At 39.2% G+C, this 19,768-nt stretch overlaps 1 protein-coding gene across 4 annotated transcripts in view; it reads left to right on the top strand.

The window, feature by feature from the left end:
- Positions 1 to 8,956: 8,956 nt before the first annotated feature.
- Positions 8,957 to 19,768, top strand: part of LOC126921455 (mucin-5AC-like) — a 331,161-nt gene continuing 320,349 nt past the window's right edge. For 2 of the 4 annotated variants that reach the window (XM_050733057.1, XM_050733058.1), the window contains exon 1: positions 8,957 to 10,457. The gene's annotated coding sequence lies outside the window, so the exon portion shown is untranslated. The remainder of the gene's footprint in view (positions 10,458 to 19,768) is intronic. The other 2 variants (XM_050733059.1, XM_050733060.1) reach the window with 2 other exon arrangements.

The following is a 19,768-nucleotide window of genomic DNA, read 5'->3' as shown; positions in this document are numbered from 1 at the left end:
GCGCACACAATGGTGAACCACCTTTACACTTCTGTTTTTGCCTTCTTGCTTTCGATCGACCATTTCTCTTTTTTCCGATCGATTGCTGTTAGCGTTACAATGTTTCGTGAGAAATTTAAAAATCGTTATTCACGGTACGTAACTGTTCATACGAGTTTAGATTCATTGTGCATAGACTATCAGACAATTGATAAGTAAACGTGAAGGAAATACTCGCTCACGTTGGCGGCCGTTTGACCTGGATATCTATAACCCGTTTCTGTCTCGTGCCCACTGGCTCTCCTTCTCTTTCCCATTGGTTCTTTTACTTTTCTCGACGTCGTCTTTTTTCTTCACCCTCTCGTAAACCTTTTTCCTTCGGTAGCTCGTGAACACGAGACTCTTCTAAGCACTTTACATGAATAACAGGGCTCATTTACGCGTCGTGTTAAATGTTAATGATGATCAATGGTTTGAAAAACCATTCAGTTTAGATTTACATCATTTTGCTTTAAAGAGATAAAAATATTAACGTAATAATCGAATTTTTTAATTTTTATCTTGCTGATGAAATGATTCGAGAATTCATTAATATAAATACATACTCTTATTTATACTAAATACTATAACTAATTGCAAACTTGCCAGTCATCGAAGCGACCAGCTTTCCGTCTTTCTGCCTTGGTTACGAGCAAACATACAATAACGTGTGTACATTGTACGTACACGTGATGTATATACATGTAAGATATACATAAGATATACACGTAACAGCTATTGGCACATAATAGAAACACGACTCGTGCAAGAAACATTTTCTTTTATCAGGAAGCTCTTCACAATGGTAGCAACGAGTTTACTGAATGATAATAATGGAAGAAAACATTTCGCAGTCTTGATTCCTTTCAACTTTGGATATTCAGACATATTTGCATGCTTGGGACCTTGAGCATTTTTCATTCGACTTAGCTGTAGAGAGTAAAGCGCATTTGCACTTTTATTTTTACGCGAATTACGTAAAACGCCATTCGAAATTTGAAATAGCGTTCAAAATTCGAAGAATGAAATCCAATTAAAATTATTATCATTTCCAACTTCTCTTTCTTTTACCGATCCGATTTCATCTTTTGCATTCAATAAAATTCTATACATATGTATCTAAATGTTCATATGTACGCCTTCTAGGCCTTGCGTTTGAGACCTTTGGTATTCAACTTACATTAGTGGTTCTTTCATCAAAACAGGTATCGTTGAAGCGAGAACGCGTGGAAAATAGAGATGTGGCGCATGGGAAGGCGAGTGTGCCAGGAAACAGTCAGAAATACCGGTGCAATCCATATTTTCTATTTCTATAAAGTCACGGCCGTGCACGTGGTTCAAGGCCACGTATACGGCCTCCACGGCTCAATCTGACCTCCTCCCCGGATTGCAATCGCGATCAGGGTGTCAGGTTTAGACGTGACTTGACCTGCCTTGACTAAGACTCGCTCGAGTCACAGTTGACGCCGTGCTACAATCTCTTTCTCTCCCCCACTAGTTTCAGTTTCAGTTTCCGTGTTCTTGTGGTGCAACACCTTCCTCTTGAAATACTACACTTGGATTTTCATCACTCGACAACACTTCTTGTGATTTATTATGCATAGTATAAAATCTCGGCAAATATTCGTCTTGAGTCTAGTAGTCTCTACGTTATAGCAAAACCCTAGTGGATTAAATAAGGGGTGATACTGCTTGATGCAATGATATCCGGAGTTACTTGCAATATTTTATTATCATAAAAAAGAATATCCAAATTGGAATGAGATAGAGGTTCTGCTACTAATTGGAATTTCAATTTATTTTACCTTCATTTTACCAGACTTTTGACTCTTGATCGATTTTTTAATTACTATAAAGTATATAACTGGTAATTTGTTAATTATCTTCATAACATTAGGCAGATCAGGTGATGGAGCATCTGCATAAATTAATCCACACCGTTAATGCGTGAGGCTCAGCATCTGATATTGATAAAGATACAAGTATTGTAAATGGATTGTATACCTTATTAAAGGATAATTGAATTCACATGATCACGTGCTATTTCAGATTAAGTATCACTTCCGAGGATTCACAGAAAATGATGATGGGTGATTATCAGGATATTTTTCACGGATGTTCAAATTTATTTCTACATTCTTAAGTTCTACATCACAGAATGATCTAGTGTCAAAGCGTGTGTTCTATACATATACACTAAATTAAGTTTATGATCTATTACTTGGCATAGGCGATATTCTACCCTTATAGTCACTGCTGGTTATTTTCTCTAAAATCGTTCCTCTTAGACGACCTGACTACTGTGGGATTCCACGTTCGTTTCTATCTAATAGACATTGCCCATCCACAATCCGTGATGGAGAGTAATCTATTATTACAAGGATTTTCTCCTGAGCAATACCTGTGGTACGTCTCCGATGAAGATAGGACTTGAAAAAATTTACATATTCAAGGAAACGATACTACTATGGAAATAAAGACGGTGTGGAACGAGGGTATCCAGCTTTCCAAGAAAAAAAGGGTCTCATTAATAAATAGCAGTGCATGAATATTGAAAAAATTATTTTAATAGAAGGAAACACGACACAAGGATATTATAAGACCGAGTCATAGTAATAAAAAAAAAAAAAAAAAAAAAATGAATGCAAAGCTATCGAAAGCGTGAATGTGATAAAGAAGTCGTAATAATAAAAAAGCAATATTAAAAATGGAACTCCAGCAATAAAAATGGTAACACAATAGCACCAAAAAAGGAATTAATAAATACAGTGGTAAAAAGTTGTACAAGGACATCAGAAGGATATTCAAGATATTTTTACCGGGTCTCACAGATCTGGGATCTAGGTACTTTTACGAGAATGCTGTACTCCCAGGTTGCCTTTCCTACAAATTTAAAGTTTATCGATTCGGAATTCTTTATCTAGTTCTACAGATCTGGCGTTTTTTTTATTCAGTTTCACAAATTTGAAATATTTATAAAATATTGATGTACATCACAATACCTTTCTTTCGTCTTTTCTTTATATTTGACTTTACTAGGTTTGCATTGTATATAGTAAAGTTTATAATTAATGTTATGTAAATAGTTGTTTTAACGTCTTTATGCTATTTATTTTATATTTTATGCTATATTTACGTATATTTTTGTAAAAACAGAAGTTTTGCAACTACTTTGATAGTTGTTGATGCATAAATCGAGGTCACCCAAAGGTTAGCATAACCCGAAATAACTGACGATAATTTCTTCAATGCCGTGCCATTCGTTCAAAAAGTAAACAAACACTTATACGTACATGAGTCGCGATAAGTTATCAGGAAGAGTTCGCTTGACTATTCTAGGATTTGGTCATCAACTTGTCAGATATGTCGCGACATATTTTCACATTTTATAACGACGATATTTCTATATACTTTCTATTAAATAAAATAAGAATGTATATTATTTAAGAAATTTAAAACCAATAATTCCATACTTTCTACAAGCATGTGATTACAAATTGTATGCAAATATGGGTCGTAATATACAAAGTACAATAAAACTGATTATTTATATTGTTCTCAGGTCCAAAGTAAACGTATATCTATGCTGTTTACAAGCTTGGCTATGTAATTAAGATCGTATGACGTGTTCAGAAAGATGGGAGAGTGCATGTGTTTCCTCTTATCCAACGTACTGACCTACCCTTGCTTGGTCCTTGAAGTCGTTTCGAGACCACGACGACGTTTTATTACCCATAAAACTTCCTTTTAAAGAAACGACACGATAAGGTATTCCGAAAATTTTTATAATTTATACTCGTGGACAGTATTTCTATCTGCAATTCACCAATGTTATAAGTCATGAAACAATTCTGCTGAATTTATCGTATTAAGATCGTCTGATGATTATTTGACGAAAGCAGTCTTTTTATTGCTCCCAGTACGAATATCTTCCACTTAATCTTGATGTCATTTACAACCTATTACATGGATGATCTTTCGGTGTTGTAGGACGTGTTCATGCGAATTCAAACTAGTTTCACCACGAAATGGAGTACAAAATGCAGCGTGGAAAAGAATAGCCGAGCGAAAGAAACAAATCGGAATACACCGTTAGAAAGTTATTACAGTTATACGTATATTTAGCACGGTCGACTGACACAATCGTGGTCCTCGACGGTGGACTCGTACTGGCATTCAGCCATTATTCTCACGCATCATCACTATACTATATTATACAATACATCCATTTGCGCGTACAAATCATTTCGTCGTTGCTCTCTCGATTATTATCGATCACTAAACATAACTTTCATCTCTACATTATATTTTGATGCAATTACCGTGTAATTAAATCACACGTTTGTGTGTTAGCACTGCGCAAAAACTTAACGTATCATCGTATCGCGCTTGATACTATTTCTACAACACGATGGTGCTTCCGAGAATCTATCTGCAGTGTAATCTGTGAAGTGTGCAGTGAAGTCGAATGGAATGTAATCTGATTAAATTGTGAACGTATGACGGATAAAAAGAACCGAGCAATGTATTATACATAACCAAGAGGAGAAAATTCGAAACGCGAATCGTTGAGAGTTTCGCCCGGTGGTCCGCATAGTCGCGAAGTTCGAAGGCTGAAAGCGCGCACTCGCGTGGTTCTATGGGAATGCCGGTTGATCCGATAGCTTGGCAACAACGCGCACGGTACGCCGGTGCACCCGCTGCACGCCAGGCAACGTTGCAATCGTCTAATACACGGGCTAGCGTATGCACGCGTGGCCGCGTGGATCGTTGCTGGCTACGTATATGCGTATGGACGTAGCTGACGTCGAGAAATCGAAAGAGCGCACCGACCGAGTCGAACGACTGACGAAACGTCTCTGAACACGCGCCATCAGCACCCAGTGCTTTCTCGCGTGTTGCCTTGTGCGTTTACGAGGCACGCGCTCACGAATCAAGTGCACTTTCAAGGCTGTCGGCAGAAATTTCCTCTGGCCTCGTTCGAAACACCCGGGGACACGTGTTTCCGCTTCGATACGTCCCGTTCAGGAATATTCCTGATCGAAGCTGTAACACGATAGGAACTCGGTTAATAATTTGCTTCGATGAATTTTTATAGTCTTATAACTATATATTTTATTCTTCTTATAATTTTATAATATAAATTCTTCGATTAGAATACAGCGTTACATATTAAATATTGACAAGCACGAACAACACAACTGTTTAAAGTATAAAATTTTGTAAATTGTCGTTACAACATTGCCTATGGTATTGGATAGTCATAATTAACGTTTAACTGCTACCGTGGGGTTTCAGAGTATTAGTTTACGCGTTTATATACATTACATAGACTATGAATCGTTATACAATTATCTATAAGGAATTTAAATGTGCAGAAATGTATCGAATTCTCATAATACACAAGAATGTACGAAATATCCAAAATAAAGTAATCGTTATAATATTTAGGTGATGTAACAAATCTGCATTTATGTTCTGTTTTTTAAATCGTAAATTCATAAAAATTTCGATTTGCATAAACATTTGCAATTACAAGCATTATCACAATTACGCTCGTAGGTAACATATGACGTTAAAACGTTATAATTCATAAGATTAGCTTTTTATTTATTATTGAAGAAATCCTCGCAATTAAAGATAGATCACGGGCACGTGTTAGTTTTTGCATAAGATAGTAGATCTACAATGTGTTGATAGAATAAAGTAGTTAGAAAGTAGCAGTAGACGGCGAAATTGCGAACGTAAGAAGCGTTACGCGGTGTGGCGAGAATATGAAGAACATTCCGTGTGGCACATGAAATATCTACGGTTAAGCTCCGACAAGGAATATATCTAATGCATGTCTAGTATACGGTGGTTTTATTCGAGCCTTGCTCGAGATTCAATTGGAGAAAACGAGAAAAGTTCACGGCGAAACAACGTGTATTCGGTGGAGCGGGTGCTTTCGAAACGCTTTGGGCACTTTCATGCATTGCGAAAGATTTAAACTCAGGCCGGAGGAGAATGATTTGGGTCGTGACCTAGATTTCGTATCCTCTGTTCGCTCTTTCTCCGTCTTTTCTTTCGTTTTTGCGCCTTATTCCACGTACGTCGGTTATTTGCGTTGCTACATCGCCGAACACCGTAATTGGCTTCGGTTGATCGCCGGCCTGTTCAGAGTTGTCGATAACTTTGCAACTTCGCCAAGTTCAACGCACCGATAGATCGCACGTAATGTTTCAACAACTCTACTATCGATTAACCGATCGTGATACGATAAAGGTGTAGCTTATTATAATAAAAACAAAGATGTAACCGTTTGGATGACAAGTTGCACCAAATGACTGCTTCTCATGACGCTTCTTTCTTTTTTTTATTTTCTTTTATTCATCTCATTATTTATCGTTTAATCAAACGCTTCGTGTTTGCGTCGCTTTCCCGCTTTACTCACGGTTGCAGAACGAAGATGCACTCTTAAGTGTTTCTCTTTAACTAAATGACTCATCTTTAAGCGATGCTACAAGGGATACGAACGCGTGTCCACGCTTCCGCTGATAATCTTCGCGTAAAATTTGCATTTTGGAGAAGTGCCAAATCATTCACGCGTCTTTAGACAGGCGTTTCTCAAAATCGACGCTAACGTCTTCCTATGGGATCGAAGATGACGCGACACTGACGACAAACGATCCGAGTGATTAATGTCGTGCAGTCTCTATTGGCGGCTCTGTTTACCGAGCTCGATGTCGACAACTTGTTGGACATTGGCGTAAGTCGCGACTAGACATGTACAAAGGTTACTCAATGCCTCTAGTTAAATCGTACGTAAGGTTTCGTGTACGTACAGATTGTCGTGCTTCGGGTTTCGTGGATAGCAGGAAAAAATGTTACACGCGTGCGTAAAATGTAATTTAACCATTTCGACATGATTATCACGCGCGAGTGCAGCCGGGGAACGAGAAGATCGTATGTAAATTTTAATTCGACGTAATTCAAAGAATTTCACATTGTATTTGGTAACTGTAGCTTCGTGTAAAGATCTTTTTTTATTGCAAAAATAAAATATGAATGCGCTAACATTTTGAATTGCTCGTTATTGTGTATATTCGAACAGCTTGTAGGTACACTGAATGAAGAGATAAAATGATGCTAATTTTGCTGGCCCTTTCTAAAAAGAGAGATTTTTGATGATATAACACAGGAGGCTAACGTTATACATCCTCTGGATAGTTTCCAGAGGCAACTGGAATTCACAGTAAAGTAATGATCTCTTTTTTTGGAAACTTTCCAATGTTTCTCCATTAGACAATTTTTATATTTCACAATGTTCATGATATTTTACATACGAAGATTTACACGTTCGAATACGGATTATTTTGTAACATATTTAGAAAATCATGTTGTTTATGTTCTGCACCATTATCATTTGTCATTTGCAAGAGAAAATTGAAATGTAAACTGATAATGATATTAGTGAAAGATTCGTTTACAAGTAGAAATCGTTAAAAATAAAAACATCGATTATTACAGGCTGTTGCACTTTCTTCTTTATTTTTTAGACAGATTCTAATTAATTACAACAATTTGGAACACACTAGCGTGTAAGCAATGGCGCCTTGTTTTTGTGGCTATGTATTTCTGCAATTACTTCTCGGATGGTTAATTTATGTTATATTAATACAGTAATAAGCGTGTCCCACAACAATGCCGACACATGCTAACCTTTTGTCGGCATCTTTAGTCACTTTTCTTCTCTTCGCCGTTACATACGTCTCATAATAAAGCCGTGTAGTTAACCTATCTCGGTCTTGTATCATTTATCGTATCGTTCCGAGGTAAACAAGTGACATGAGTGTGTAATCGGTGCACGATTAGTATTCGTGGGCAAATGTCTTTACGCATTCGCTGAACAATTTTCTAAGTAAGCGTTAAACATTCCGTCAAATATTCACTAAACTTCTTGTAATAATTTCTTAACTAACAACTATATGTCAGTCAATTATAGACGTTATATCTCATATTGCTCGATAATACGTAGTTTTAGACGATAAGCATTATATAGTGTCGTGCGCGTCACTGTCAACACTGCAACTCGTGGGATTCGATGGATTATAGAAACTCAGAATCGAACAAAAAGATGATCAGATAATTTTCGAACTGGCGAACGAAACTTAAAACACAATCGGTAATCACGTTTTTTGTGTTGTGTTCATTGTTTTAATTTTGTAAGAACAGAAGCAGAAGACATTCTGATCGATTCTTTACTGAAAAAAGTGACAATCTGCACATTTATGATTTTGGAATAAGAGAAGCTGGCTATGTTCTAGTTCCAAAAGGATATTATTCATCCAAACTGGCACTTCAAAACGATATTGGTGCATCAAAGGAGCGAAAGATCCTTTTATCCTATTTCAACGAATAAACAATACACACGCAATAACAAGATTTTCATTTGGTCGAGAACTGATTAATCGTAATGCAGCACGGTCGATTACGTCTAGAGAATCGAAACTGATGTTTAATTACCTATTATCCGAGAGGAAGTAGACGATATAAGAAATAAGTGATTTCTTAAAATCAATCGGAGCATGCCATTGGCGTCTATCGGTATTCTCGCGCGCGGTATTATCGCGGTGCACGCGGTCGCTCACGAATTCGGAGTAACGAGTAAATTCCGATAAGTTACCGGTGTGTCGGAAACTTTGGTGAGACGCGGTTGGAGGGAACGATGAGGCACGACGTCGAGGTTGTTTGAGAGAGGGGAAAGAGCGGGAACGCGAGACGAAGCTCGAGGACTACAGAGAGGAGAGCGCGAGGAGGAAGGTGGGCCGTGAGTTTGAGAGAGGGAAGAGCAAGAGGCAAGAGGGTGGCGGCTGCGAAGCTATGACGGAGGGCGATGGTCGGGGCGGGAGGGTTAGTGTTCATGTAGGAGGGAGGGAAAGAGCGGAGCGGAGCGCGCTATCGGCGAGCGCCTCGGGTCGGTCGAGTCGGCCGACGTCGGCCTCGATCAGCCGCTCGGCGCTCAGTTCGAGTCGGACCTCCGTCGTAGTCGGATTGTGTCGTTCTGCCGCGCTGTCTCTCTCTTTCTCTCTTTCTCCTTCTCTTTTTCTCTCATTCCCTCCCGTGGGCACGCGCGCGCGCGCGCCACTGTGTATGTGTATTCCTCGTTCTCCCTCTATGTCCCCCTTTTCCCCCGCAACGACAACGAGTTCCGCCCAGTGAAAAAGAGTCGAGCTTTCCTGCAAACAAGACGCGTCCTCGACGGCAGTTGTTTGTTTTCTGGTTTCGCGGTGTCGTGGTGATACAAACAGCAAAGTCGAAGAAGCGAGGGACCGCGCGTGCGGAGGAGAGGAGAGACAACGAGTCGCCGCGTGTACCGTGCCGCTCGTGTGGGTTCCCGTTGTTGTTGTGTCGTTCCCATTGCCGTTGTCGTCGTCAACGTTGTTGGTGCGAAGAGTTTCAGTCAACGGAAGGAGAAGTAGGTTAGCACACGGTGCCTTTCGCGTCACCGCGGTAAAATATACCCGGTTCTCCGACCACTTCTCTCTCTACACCTTTTACGCGAACCCGCGGAGTGTGTACCATCTCGATGTGGTGACGTTTAACCAACGCGCACTTCTTTTACGTAACGAAAGCGCGTTAGAACGCGCGCGTGCGCTCTATATGTAATCCGTCTTCGGTTTCTGTCCTTCTCGTTTGTCGGTTGCAAGCGAGAATCTTCGATCATCGGTAGTACGCCGCGTTCTCGTGTGTGCTCGTGTTCCATCGGATCGGCCGATCGGTCATTTTCGTCTCGTTACCAGTGGCTCTGTGTGTGGATTTCGTGCCGCATTGCTTTCTCGTCTTTCGCCCGAGATACATACTCCGATCGTGATCACCGTATAATTCACTCCGATTTTCGCGCTTTCGACGCAGCAGTTTCTTTCGATTGTATTACGGCTACCGAGTCGGTTCGATACGCATCGATATCGCATTGGATTCGACCAAGTTCACAGAGCAAAGCGCGCGCCTGTTCCGTGAACAAGCCAGTTCCCATTCAACAACTATCTTAACAGTGTGATCGAAGCTAAACGTTCGTGCTTTTACAGTAAGGTGTTTTCTTCGTACGGATACGTAAACCAGCCCGGCTACATATGTACACACAGACATTGGAAAACGGTGCTATTCAACTAGCACCTTCTGCATCGAATACTCTTCATTGATTCAATTTCGTATTGTTTTGTGGTGTTTCGTGAGAGGTGTGTTTGTTCAAACCTCCGAGTGGTGCGACTGTTCTAAGTGTGATTTAAATCAGTGATTTCAAAGAAAAAGCCGATTATATTCGGCAGGCAAAGAAAAAAAGAAAAGAAAAAAAGTGAAAGTTTTATCAGTGCAGTACTACGCTATTGTGGATTATTGGATATATTATACACTACTCTGCGATCTGCCGACGGAGCGCAACATTGCGGCTCACAATTTATGTGAGTACTAAAATATTGTCTTAAACGTTACTTTCGTGATTACGATCGATACGAGTCTCAGTCTGTTGTCAGTGTCGCGAGTGCTATCTGTCCTTCGATCAACGACTATTTTGTTACCTCGTTACCTTCCCCCGTTATTATTATTATTCTCGACCGTTTATTTACTTTATTACAATTCACTTTTACGCGAAAATTTCGAAGATTGATAGACGTAAGAGAATTTCAAAGAACGTAACCGGATAGAAAGAACCTTCGGGGAATTGCGTCATCGACGAAATCGCGAACGCGTTCGTGTTTCGCTGCGATATTCTCTACGAACCTTTAAAAAACATCGACGCGCCTGAAGTTAAAATCGACACGTCTTGGTTACGTTCATTCTGCATCGATGCTCGGTCGATTCGAAACTGACGCGACGCGATGTCTCGAAAACAGCGACATTCGAAATCGTCGTTAACCCTGTACAAGGTACAATATAGTGTCTTGGATAATAATTACGGAATCGGTTGTTAGGTATAGTTCAATTGTCTTCAGTGCGAATCTTGGCAGTTATTACAGTTATTATTATTCTCGGATATTTGGTGACTGTTATAAATTCCACGGCGATGACTTTTCTCTCGTGAACTCTGTTCACAGAGGCAAACAGATTTTCCTCGAGTTTTTGACTGGACATCGTTTCGGAGAACATCGATCTTTTCTTTTTCCTCGACTCTGATCAACGATGCCCTTGTGCTCATCCGTGTTATTATTGTTCCTCGCTTTCTCAATAGGTACATGTATAACTAAGCTGTTAAGAAAAAACACAAAACGTACATTAGAATGGTAACATAGCGAAATCCCATTATCCTCCTGTGAATTTAACTTTTTAATCGTATTACGCTTTAAATAAAATTCATTTAAATCACAAATGAATTTTTTGAAAGACGTATTACGAATGATAAATACTAAGAATAACAAGAATTCGTCTGCGACGATACGAGCTTGGTTTTATCGTGTTATATCAATCGCATACGCGTTGATAGAACAAAGCGTAACGACCACACAAATCTGTTGGACGATTAATTTGTTAGTAGATTGTCTACTCGTTTTCTTTTAACAGTTGTCTTGCGTTTGACAGTTAACCGGTAATTTTAATCTCGTGGAACAATACGGAGCTTGACGGGACGAAGAAAACGTCGATACCCGTTCGACGATCTATTTAAAATTCTTCGCGCGGAAATGTTATCTTATCGGCGAAAGAATGTTCTGCTGAGAAAGCGAAACTTCGGAAAGTCGTCGCAACCGTCTCAGCCTCTTTTCTTCGTCGTTGTTTACGTCTTGCATCGCTCCTTTATCAAAGAATTATTACCGACAAGTGCAATGCCATCGATGCGTTCCAATTGCGGCGTACTCCACCAGGAAATTGACCTTTCGGAGTTGCTACGCGTTTGTCAATTCTATCGTGCTCGTTCCTTATCGATTTTCATTAAAATTCAGCATATTAACGTGAAAGTAGGATACCTCAAGTTTCTTCAATTATGGCAGGATCAGGAATGTGAAGAGTTTGCTTCCAAATATTATTCTCTCTATCTCTTATTATTTATTATTCATTAACGTAGATATAAGAAGATTCTGTTTTCTTTCAAGTTAATGATAATTGCTTTATTTTGTCTATTTTGCATAATAGTTTAGCAATCGATAGTATCGGTAAATTAACAAGTTTCGAGTTATAGATTAGAAACTTCTGTTTTACAATTTTATGTTAGATTAATCACATAGTTTGTGATTCCTTGTACAACTTCGTTTTTTTATTACCAAAGCTGTTAGCTGTTGTTATTATTGACACTAACAATTTGTAAGTTATAAATTGTTAAATTTGATTAATAATGTTTGTTTAATTATGCAGTAAATCATTCATACACTACTTTAATTGTAGCCATTTATGTATAATGCATTTAGAAACACGTTCTATTGAATGTATCGTGTTTGGTCGGAACAATAGAAAGTGCTGATGAAACGAATAATCGAATATTGTAAAATTCGATGTAACAGGAAATTTTCGTTAAAGCATAAAACGTGCAAAAAGATATGGCACGAGTGTTGCGATGAATAGGTTCGGGCTCGTGTGTATGTTTGAAAAGTTTGCATAGAAATGAGATGAAATTGAAGGGTTCCGCGATACGCGAACCGGAATTCCAGACTATGTAATTAAATATAAAGGGAACTTTTAATACGTAACTACTGTACGTAGAGAGAATCGCAGGGCGAACCATGTCGCGGATGGTATCCTTTTTCTCTTCTTGTTTCGTGCAATCGAGCAAGTTTTAACGACGCGCAGGACACGAGCGTTAGACGCAGTTAAACTATTAAAACCACCGACGATACTTTCTTTTTAATTGTATTTTAACGAAGTCCGCGTGCTCTTTAATCGACATCGATTAACTTTCGAGGCTGTCGAATACGAAGCGTCGCGAAGCATTGTTATTCGATTTTTGTCCGAGCAAAAATGTGCTCGTTCGTTGACCATTCTTTTCGAGTACAATTGAAATACAATTTTAACGAATGTAATAAAATATTAATTGGTCTATAACGGGAAAAGCGTAGATGTATAGAATTTCAGAATCGTGTAAAATATCGAAGAATTAGCGCCTGTTTCAAATATAAATGAGGCTATAAATCTTTAACCAAGTAAGTGGATATAAAGCTTAACGTCATTTAGCAGGAAGATGAAAAGAACGTTTCAAATAACGAAGCAGATTAAACTCGGCTAAAATACGATCGCGTGAATCTTTTTACATTTTACGCGACATCGTCCATACGTCGTTGAACCCTTTGAGTGGTTGCACTTTGCACAAGCAGAAGCTAGGACTTTGAATAATTATTCTCGGAGCGTAACCGTTTGCAAGCAAATTAATTGTGGAACGTTCCGGTAACCTCGTTACTTGTTCCTCGCGTTCTGCCTTCTTCCTCTCTCGCACATCCAAGGATCTCCGTGTACAGATCGACCGAGACGAGAGTCATAAAACGTTGTAACCGAGAGTCTGCGAAATTATTGAATTATCAACCGTATCGTTTCTTCGTTCGAAGTTCGTACTTTCAGCATTATCGTATTATGCGTGGCACAGCGTATCCAATGGTGTAATTTGTCATTTGATCTGCCTATCTTAATATTCTTTATATTTTAAGTCCAATTGTAAATATTCTTTTTGGTAACTCTGTTTTATTTGATAATCGTGATTATAATTTAAACCATTTGAATTTCGTAGAATAAGAATTAGTCTATGGGATCAAGAATAGAATATGTAACATAATAACAAACAGAATAAGAAGAATGAACGTCGCAAGCACGAATGAACGAGATGTTATGGTCATAATTAAGCTGGTTTCTAGCGACGACGTCGCGTTTGTGTGCATGTGATTGAAACGAGCCGTATGTTTCTTATCTATCACATACACGAATGACGTTAACCTTGCATTTTTATCGCGTACCCCGTGATTAATTTCTCAATGGAAGAGAAGAAAGGAGCAACTGCGCGTCTGTACCGGGCGATTGTTCCGCTGGAAACAATTGGTGACTCGTGTTGCTCCAAATTTCTTTGTCGTTCGACGAAAAGTCTCCACATACTGCACACTGTGAAACATTTGACAGAAAATACCGCAGTATTAAATCCGTTCCGACAGGATACGAACAATTGTAACATGGCCACGAACACATTCACACGTACACACACGGACACACTTGTAGAAGGTGTAGGATGTGCATCGAAGATTTGTTTGAAAAGACGAGCGCAGGTCATATTCTCAACACCTGCTTGCAGACTGTGAGGACATTTTTCTGGCGTCTGGAGAATTTCCCTGGTCTCCTTCTTTCTCCCTTTGCTCTTTTCATACACAAAGAAAACCGGGTTTCTCGAATGTATACGTTGATTTTTGTAATCTTTTATTATACGTACACGTTCACACAACGGAATGGTTCCTTGCGCGGTATTAGTGTCCTCGTAAAATACCTACGAAGAAAAAATCGTGACCGAAATGGCAAACGTTAATGGTGTTTCCTTATGACGGTGAATATTTTCCCCTGAAAGCGTCTGACGGGCTTTTCAGAAAATTTCCAATTTCAGTCATGTTATGTTCGTCACTCGTATCACTCGAGGTGAAGTAATTTCTTTTAATTTTAGCCCAAATCAGGCAAATATATTCTTCCGTAGGTCGTAGACAAATTGGGTCGTTTATGTCTAAGGACAATCTTGTTACTGTGTTCCAGAGTTATTGATGTTTTTTTATTCTATTGTATAATGATTTGTCAATTTAAATATTTCAAACTTTTCTCGATAAAGATAAAAATTCGAAGGAAAGAAATTCAGGAGTAAAATTTCTTGGATCGTCGATGAACCAACTCATTATCCTGACGCTTTTTACTAAGCAAATTTTACTAGGAATAACGGGAATGTAAAGTATATTTGTTTGGGATAAAATCGATTCGTTCTTCGGAAGAAAACATTTGTCAAAAAGCAGATGTGTGAAAATGTGGATAGAAAATGCTATATCGATTTTGAGGATAAGCGTTTCTCTGACGACGTCATCTTCCAGCTTATTGCATAAATCTCGTCGGCTTAGCTCAAGTAATGCTGAACACGCGGCCAAAGATCCTTTTTCCAAATGTATATACGTTCATACCAGAACGTATATCTTCATTCTTCTAGCAACTTCTTTTTTGCATAGAAACGCGCGCACCGCATTTCAGATGCTTATAAATTCATGTGCATGAAAGAGGAAAGTGGTCGTTCGTGTTTGCTTTGTAAAAAACGAAGAATGTAGGAAAAGAATATTCTCCGTGTTAATTTTCATATTGTAGCGAAAAGGTGTCCATTGTATTTAATTCCGATCATCGTTCAGTCAAATAGAAAACTCGCTTTTCTTAGAGTAAAATTGTAATAAATTAGTTTCGATCTCTTTCAAATTAAGATTCGATCTCAATAATACTTCATTTATCATTTCTACCTTTGCTCGCCTGTATAATCGAAAAAAAGGGTTATGATGCACAAAGAAAATTGCGAACAGAAGAGAAACGATGGAATGTCCTTGCACGTATCAAAAGTTCGATCGAAGGAGCGGCCGATGGTAGATATATTGAATAATACGTGTTACAGTGGTGTTGTCGAAACGTTCCATGAAGATCGCTGGAGCGGCTCTTCTTTGTCGTATCCATTAACCTTGAGTAACTGTCAGGTTGTCGAGGGTTACCTTGATCGGTTCGGCGTAAATGAATCCAACTAATTCGCTCGGAGCCATTGTGGACTGTTTCAACCGTAAGTATTTTCTCTTCGATGCAGGTAGAGAGAAGTTTTTTAAAATTCAAATTAATACAGGAGAAGCGGTACCCTCCTATCGCGAAATATGTTTTTAATTAAACGTGCGCGCGCGCATTTCCTATATAAAATACTCGTAAAAGATAATACGTCGCACTAGGAATTCCTGCGTTCGCATTTTTCATATCTGCTGCGTTAAAAAATCGTCGAGTGTCGCACGTTTATCGTTGCCGTTCTTTCGGAATTCTTCTGGGAACGAAGCATTCGAGCGACTCGTTTTTCGAGACGGTCGTGTCCCCTGCGCTCGCTTTGAAAAATAGCCTCGACTTTTCGGGTGATTCACGGGGCAACCTGAACGCCTTGTAAAGAACGACGTGATATTCCTTAAAATTTCTAGAACATCTCCGACCCTCCTCACCGTTGCACGCTTTTTCATTATTGTAAATATAACGGAAATGAAAACATGAAAGCGGATGGAGACGGGAAGCGATATCCGCTGGTTTACTTTCCGGTAAAATGCGAGAAACACGCATATATGAGTCCGTTCCCGAGTCGATCGTGATACGATCGTCGATTCCGACGCCCACGATTTTAAACGTTCACCTATACACTTTCTCATTCTAGACGAAAGCACACGAGGATATAGCGACGTTACACGGCACAAAGTGAAGCGCGTCGTTAAGTTGTTAAGCAGGCCGTTCTTTAATCACAGCAACTTATTTATAATTTACCATTACTTCAGTTATTTGCTTGCGATGGATGCAAGTAAGTCATTCGTTTCTTGAGAATCAAATATTAATCGTGTATATATTTACGTAATAAAATCAGTTTGGTGTTTGAAAGACTGAAACAAGGAAATTGTTATTCGAGTGACAACTTAACTCGTCTCGCCCCATTTACATAAGGTTGAGAGCGATATCATAAACGTACGTAGCAACGTTTGAGCGTTGCGGAACGTCCAGACGACGGAACAAAAGGAGAAGTGTCGAGGTTGAAAATACAGTATGCGATTCATTTTTTATAACCTTTATGGGATAGTAGACGGATTATCATAATGATAGCCAGTTCTGCGAAACTTCTTTTGATCGTACTTACGAGAGACGAAGGCTCTCCATTGTTAAGCGTAGAGCAGATTTATGATGCGATCCACTTTGCCCTCGCTTCTCGCTTCCGGTTATTACGCGAAAGTCGGGTAAGAAAAGCCCAACTAGGGGATACGCCAGTACGGCAATGCCCCGTGGGTGGGGAGAGTTTCTTAAAAGAAGGAACTCGAGTGAACGGATCCAATCTGGGAAGATTCGTTTCGTGTTTTTCATGAAACGCCTGAAACGACCGGGGAGAAAACCGAGGGTGAATTTATTGACCCATCGATCCGATTGTTCGATGTACAACGATACAACCGAACAATCGGTTGTAACGTTGTTTCATCTTCGAGCATTTGTTATTACGTTGTCTTAAATAATTCGGACAGGTTTTGGCTTTCAAATACCGCAGCTTTCGTTCTAGAATTACGTAACAGCTACAACCATTTGTTATCTAGTCATTGTATTGCAAATGAAATAAGTAAGAATCGTCGAAGAATGAAACGAAATTTATCCGCAGGTGTAATTCTCTACTTTGCAATTGAAAATTTGCTAAAACAATATTAAATTAAGTTGAAATAACGGGAGATGATAATTTTAAGTTATTTCGACGTGCCAATTCGATGAATTACTTTCGCAAATTACTTTCATAATCTATTTAACGGAAATACAATCGAAATTTGCTTGATTTTTAATCGGAGGTTTCGTAACAAAGATCCTCGTTTAGCTAGGTAAAATGAATTGTTAACGCCCAGCTTATACGAGATAACGTATTCGTGTCGCTTAATCTCCGGCCGAATAGCTGGCGTTAAACACGACGAGCTTGCGCGTTACACACCGCGTCAGTCCTCATTAACAGAATTCATATTCCGATATTTATAATGTATTCGAACCACCAGAAATAATCCAGGAATTGCGTTCAACCGTTAACTTAATTGCGATCCACCGTGTCAATCCATTAACTGTTTCTCTCCGCGCGTTCTCCGTCTTTCTCTCTGTCTTTCCTTCTCTCTTCTCTTCTCCTTCTCTCTTTGCATGAACGCTATTCATGCAAATTTGCGCGAACACCGTAACAGACGTTCCTCGGTGAATCGTTTCTCTCTCTCTCTCTCTCTCGCCCCCTCCCTCCCCTTCTCCCCTCTCTCTCTTCCTCTCTCGGAGTGAACGTTATGCCGGGGAATATAAGCTCGTGCGCGTCTCGCTATCAGTTTCGAAGGATAGAACATAATGGTGAAATAAAATGAGCACGACGAAATAGAACGTCGCAGAGATGGAGACATCGAACTACTAGATTTGTAGTAGGAACGGAACTGCATACGCGCGACTTCCTCTTCTTAGTGTGTATGCTCGTGTAGATGCGTAATAACGTACAGGTACGGACAGGTATGTATTTCGTTTTAACACGAACTGCGCAAGTATTTGTGTTATTTTCTGTGAAAAAGGTCGATATCGAGCAGAGAAATTGTTTACCCGTAAGGGACGAGTATTGTACAGGTGAATGTTTCTTGGGTTCATGGACCTTGTTGGACCGACTTCATTCTCGTATCATAACTTTTGAGCTTTGAATAGAAGGAAATCTTAGAACGTAAGGTTATGTAAATGTACGAGCGAGTCAAAAGAAGAATGGTATAGCTGATAATATCTTTAATTTGAGGACACTATGAGTGAAGTTAAATTCTAGTAGAGGAATTTGTATTCCTTTAACTCGGCCATTCTTCTCGCTTCTTCTTCGCATTTGAAATCCCCTGAGGTATTTTCCTTTCGAATACTTTATTCATTTCAAGTTATACCTATAAATCCGAGGAAAACAATAAAACATCACTATACGTATTCACAAACATTGGGAAATTCGTAAAAATTTTGTCATATCGTTTTTGGCAACACCTGTACGTATAACGCTTTTTCGCTAATCTTGCGTGACATTATATCGCTTTTTATATCTATCAAGACAAAATTTATAAGGCCATATCGAAACTTGACTCTTATGGGTGAAAGTAAAATTAAAAGAAAATTGGAAAGTTAGAGTTTGTCGCGCGAATTCTCTCGACAGAGGGTGGATGTTTGAATGCTGGACGATGAACAATGCTTAGTTCGCTATTAGCTCCGTTATGCATTCGCAGTCTATCGTCGGAGAATGTCCGTGAAAAATGGTTCTGTGAGCGTCTTTCGCCTCACGTGACGGGTAGCCGTGACGAGAGCGAACGGGAAACGAGGTCTTGTTGCTTCCCTCCCGTCGAATATACATATTTACCGTGAACCGTGAGCCTTTATCGAGTGTATTGAAAAGTGTTTGGGTAAAGGATCGGCAGAACGGATGATTAGATAGCGACACGAAATAGATAAGCGCACATCCGAAGTGTCGATGATGCGGGTGGAAAATGGAACAATGAATGACAGTTCCGTTTTGTCGAGAAATTTCGAAGACCCAACGTTTGTTGCCACTGAAATTTTTCGTTTGCTCTGTTGACAATAGCTGATAACTCTTTTACGAGATGTACGTAGTCCCAAAATGACCTATGCCTTGGAGCGTCCGTGATTGATTATATCCATTGTCCAAGAGATTCCCGATATTTTCTTCCAAGCATATTTGCTTTTTCATAAATCGTTCGTCATGCCTGATAGATTGAGATCTTACCGTGTGACTCATATCGTTTGTGTATATAGAGTATCGCTATAATTAGTCACAGTCTCGTTATGGAACTTTGTATACAGTATTTTCTATCTAACCTTGAACTTCCTTTTCGAAGTACGAAAAATATTAGACTTACATTCTTCGAATCTCTTTCAGTCGGATTAGCTATATGAATACGAAGGCGACAGATGAAAGATATGATAAAGGTATGATAAATTACATTTCTTGTTTTTTTTATCGAACGGTAATATAACCTCTGAATGTATCAGATTACTCCTTTCTTCGATTATTTTATGTCGAAATACTTCCTTT

This window comes from Bombus affinis, chromosome 10 (genome assembly GCF_024516045.1).
Source record: "Bombus affinis isolate iyBomAffi1 chromosome 10, iyBomAffi1.2, whole genome shotgun sequence".
NCBI lineage: Eukaryota > Metazoa > Arthropoda > Insecta > Hymenoptera > Apidae > Bombus > Bombus affinis.
The sequence above is the reverse complement of the archived record's forward strand: the minus strand, read 5'-3'. Positions and strand labels throughout refer to the sequence as shown.